Below are 4993 nucleotides of genomic sequence, written 5' to 3' on the forward strand. Positions count from 1 at the left end.
GTCGGAGCATCTGCCCCCTGGTGGTCAGTGCATGTCATAGTGAGCAGTTGAGCAGCTTTAGAATACCATTAGCATATTATGCTTTGATTGTTTGTTTGGTTGTTCTACATTTTGATCTATTTGCATATTACCCTTTTATTATATAGGATATACTAGAGGCCTGGTGCACGAATTTGTGCATGGGGTGGGGGTGGGGCTGGCAAGGGGGGAGGGGCCACGGGAGGTTGGCTATGGGAGCACACTGATCACCAGGGGGCAGCTCCTATGTTGAGCATCTGCCCCCTGATGGTCAGTGCATGTCATAGTGGCTGGTCGTTTGGTCGTTCAGGCATTACGGTTGCTCAGGTTTTAATTTAAAATTTAATACAAATTTTAGAATTTGTATTAAATTTGTATTAAAACTAAACTTCCAGCTTAAATACATCTAAAAGTTATCTTTAAGTTCTAAACAATGAGAAGGAAATCCAAGACCTCAACAGCTAGCCAATTAAGCAACATGTATTAAGTGTCTACAATAGACATATAGCACTTGCAGGAAAAGATCTTAAGATGTAGTTCCAAAGGAAATATAAAGTCAGCCCCCATGGACTCCACCCAGAATAAACAGGCTGGAAAACAACTGGAAGACCTGCATGGTCTAACAACAACCTTTTACTTCATCCAAATCCTGACAGAAGCCTAAATACTTTGCTCAACCTGAAGCAAGACAGTTGTGAAGAACTAGTTCTTCCAGCAGAGAAGTTTATAAGGATTTTCAAAAATATATTCTTTAAAGGAATTGAGGGAGAGCAAGTGTTCAGCAGAGGTGGTCATGGCGGTAGCAGCCAAGGCTTAGAATGTGCCCAACTCTCCCATTAAAAAAGCCAGAGCACCTACATAGTAAAATTAAAAACTCATGGACTACGCTTACAACAAAATGAGGTGACATGAATCCAACATTCAAGTAAACGGGACAAACCACCAACAGCCACAAGATGCACATGTTACCAATTTCAGTGCAGGAAGAAGCAGAGGAAAACAATAGAGGCCTGTGGGCTGAGAAGAGAAGAACCTGAAACAGCCAGCAAGTATTACTGAAAATCATGGCAGGTCAACTTAAGAGTAGTGACTGGGGTGGTTTTGCCCAGTCGAATAGTACATTTGTACAAGGGGCCCAAGAAACAACCTACAAGAACTGGAGTTGTCTAGCCACTGCACACACAGGAACCTGACCAGATAAGGATTCCTGCAAACAGGGTCTCATACTGGGAACTACTGAGAATATAATCAAAATTAAGCAGAATTCAGAGCAATAGATACAAAAAAAAGATGATCTAGATAAAAATGGATATAGGGAAAAATATGAAAAAAATCTCAGAACTCAAGCCAGCATGCTTTTTAATACTATATGAAATGAAGCAAACAATAAAACAAAAAGAGAATGGAAAGTTATGTAAGCTGAAAAGTATTAAAGTCTATATTCTAGATAGTTACTATAACAAATGGTATGGTGAAGGCCTGGAGGTGGGGTGGGGCAAAGGGGTTCAATGGGGGGAAAAAGGGATATCTGTAATACTTTCAACAATAAAGATAAATTTTAAAAACAAAATAAACCTGCACAGCAACTGAACAGAAAACAAAAAAATAATAAGACCCGGCTATTTGGGGTCTTTGTTTGGTCCCATATGAATTTTTGGAGTGTTTGTTCTAGATCTGTGAAATATTCCATTGGTATTTTAATAAGGATTGCATTGAATGGAACTGCCATTTGACCCAGTGATCCCATTTCTATGAATATATCCTAAGAAACCCGAAACACCAATCAGAAAGAATATACACATTCCTATATGCTATGTTCATAGCAGCACAATTTACAATAGCTAAGATCTGGAAACAGCTCAAGTGCCCATCAGTAGATGAGTGGGTAAAAAAGCTGTAGCACATTTACATCATGGAATACTATGGATCTCTTACCCTTTGAGACAGCATGGAGGGACCTGGAGAGTATTATGCTAAGTGAAATAAGCCGGTCAGAGAAAGACACGTATCACATGATCTCACTCATATGTAGAATCTAATGAACAAAATAAACTGATGAACAAAATAGATCCAGAAACATAGAAGCATGGAACAGACTGACGAATCTCAGAGGGAAGGCAGGGGTGGGGTGAGGAGAGATTAACTGGGGAACCTATAGCATATATGCATAGCCCATGGACATAGACAATAGTGTGGTGGAGGACTGGGGCGGGGATGGGGTGGAGGGGGTCAATGGGGGAAGGAAGGGGGACATCTATAATACTTTCAGCAATAAACATCAATTTTAAAAATTGTATGATTCTGTTTTAACATTAATTAGGAGGGCCTCTGATGAAATAAATGTCTCCTAGGGTTTACAAATAAATATGAAGAAAAGATCTCATCATACTCCTGCCTCACCTGAGAAACTGGGAAGTTTTCTCCTCATGGACAGTGTAACTGATAATGCATCCCTCTGGGTCTTATTATTGCACAGTAACAAGTTTATTCTTTTTCATGTGTGCGTGTCTAATTTGTGCCATTGTGGCTTTCTTCTTGGCTTCATGGGCATAACTATTCACTGAGGATAAAGAACAAAGGATTAGAAAGGAGGCAAAGGGTGAAACCTAAGCCTGGACTAAATGCATAGATACAGCGTGAATCTTCATGCTATGAAACAAAAATGTTGAAGAGGAAAATGCAAAGAATGGGAGATAGAAGCTGGTTTACATTTATATGCATTTCCTGTACCAGTCGCCCAGCCTTAGCTTCTCCCCACCTACTTATCCAAATGCAGTGGTGCATAAATGTTCTTCCTTGAAAAATATTACCAATTTTATGTAACTAGTTTGGTTCAAAGGATGTGTAGAAGCAATATTATATTTAGAAGGAACCATACTACTTAGACAAGAAAAACATGCCATTTTGATTTGGATAAAGACTAGATTTCCTTCAGTAAGAAATGATACTATTCCCTCTGCTACTCTGAAACTACATTTTAAAATTCTCCTTCTGCTGAGCTGTAGTATATCACATGAACCTTATAATCTATATAGCATTCTAATCATTTCCTTATTTTTCTGGCCTTTTCTTGATACTTGTTTAAAAATCTCCTTGCATGGGTCTCCTGAGCCTGGTGGAGTAATATTACGAAGCAAATGACCAGACATAATGACTTTGCAAGGTCCTTGTGCTTCCTTATTAACATTCAGTTAGCATAAGTCCTGACTTTATTATTGACTACATTGAATACACAAGACACTGACCTCTGCCATCTGCGACTACATCTCTTCCTGCAGATCTATCAGAATGGTTTCATATGTGGAGGAAGCAAGAGGAAACAAAGCCGCATCCACTTATCTTTGCTGTCCCTGGAAACTTTAACACACTCACATCTGCAATCCAAAAAAGGAAAGAAAGCCCCTTTTGCATTAATTACTGTAAAATCTGAAGTGACGGTTGGAGCATAATCAAGAAGAAAAATTCAAGATGGCAATCCAAGACTCATCTTCCTAAAATAAGGTAAGACCACTGACTGAATAAACAGAATCAGACACCCACCACAAAGAAAAATGACCAGGATATATAATTTGTAAGGTAAGACCACTGACTGAATAAACAGAATCAGATATACCCACCCACCACAAAGAAAAATGACCAGGATATATAATTTATTACTGAGCATTAAAAGCAACCAACAGAACCCAAGGAATGCTTTGATCACATGATGATATTATCCCTCAGGAATATCAGAAAATCTGCCAATTTAAGACTGTTTTACATTCCCACTTATTCCCACACACAATCATACTCATAGAAGGACTGGTGACATTTTTGAGTAAAGTGCAAGATAGCAAATTTATATACCCTGGTCTTGAAGGTTTTGGTGAGTCCCAGAAACAGAGGCAAGGAAACAAATGTGATATGATGCACTGAACTTTTTTCTGAAGACCTGGGCTTGAGCCTTGATTCTGCCATGAACTTTGTGATGAAAAGTGACACCAACTCCCTGAATCTCCATTCATTTATATGACAAATAAGAGGATTGTAGATGGTCTCATGCCAACATGAGCCACTTATGTAGAAATTTATCACCATTCCTTTCTTTCCTTGCCTCTACGAAATTGGGTTATGTCTTTCTGGCATATAGAAGCATATAGTCCCATATATCTCTGCTACCAGAGGTAAAATGATTTGGTCACCTGTCAATTTTCAGAGATTGAGAAAGAAAGAAAGAAAGAAAGAAAGAAAGAAAGAAAGAAAGAAAGAAAGAAAGAAAGAAAGAAAGAAAGAAAGCTGTGCCAATATATGCTGCTTTAAAAGTGAAAGTTTCCTCTTGGAATATTTAATTGCATTTTTAATGTAGGAAGTCAGATGGAAGGAAGGGCAAAAGCAGTTGAAGTGAATAGGAAGCCATGATGAACCAAACTGTAGTGTATACTAACACCATTTACCCATAATTCTCTGTCTTCAGGGTGATGGAGGCTTTTCTGGTTCTCTGGGGCACCTCCTTCTCCCAATGCCTTTGCCAATCTACTTGACAAGAGAACAAATACAACCTAGACTTGTTGTATCACAGTACCATCTATATCATAAAAGCCCAGCAACAGAAATGGCGGAACGACCAGAACAACCAGAGACCAGGGTGATGAGGCAGGTAGGCGAGTAGTTAGGGGCAATTAGGAAGGCAGGTGAGTAGTTAGGGGTGATCAGGCAGGCAGGCAGAGGCGGTTAGCGGTGATCAGGCAGGCAGGCGAGTGGTCAGGGCGATCAGGCAGGCAGGCAAACAGTTTGGAGCCAGCGGTCCCAGATTGCGAGAGGGATGTCCAGCTGCCAGTTTAGGCCCAATCCACAGCAGGCTCGGGCCTAAACCGGCAGCTGGACATCCCCCTAAAGGTCCCAGATTACGAGAGGGTGCAGGCCGGGCTGAGAGACCCCCACCCCCATACACGAATTTCGTGCACTGGACCTCTAGTCTATATAATAAAAGCCTAAG

At 40.2% G+C, this 4993-nt stretch overlaps 1 long non-coding RNA gene across 1 annotated transcript; it reads right to left on the reverse strand.

Moving 5' to 3' along the window:
• Positions 1 to 968: 968 nt before the first annotated feature.
• LOC106727218 lies at positions 969 to 4530 on the reverse strand. Its single transcript, XR_001363391.1, has 4 exons — positions 4452 to 4530; positions 3264 to 3392; positions 2419 to 2578; positions 969 to 1051 (listed from the first exon to the last, which is right to left on the reverse strand). It is a non-coding gene; the product is annotated as an uncharacterized LOC106727218 (long non-coding RNA).
• Positions 4531 to 4993: the final 463 nt, after the last annotated feature.

Source organism: Myotis brandtii, unplaced genomic scaffold (assembly GCF_000412655.1).
Source record: "Myotis brandtii unplaced genomic scaffold, ASM41265v1 scaffold111, whole genome shotgun sequence".
Lineage (NCBI taxonomy): Eukaryota > Metazoa > Chordata > Mammalia > Chiroptera > Vespertilionidae > Myotis > Myotis brandtii.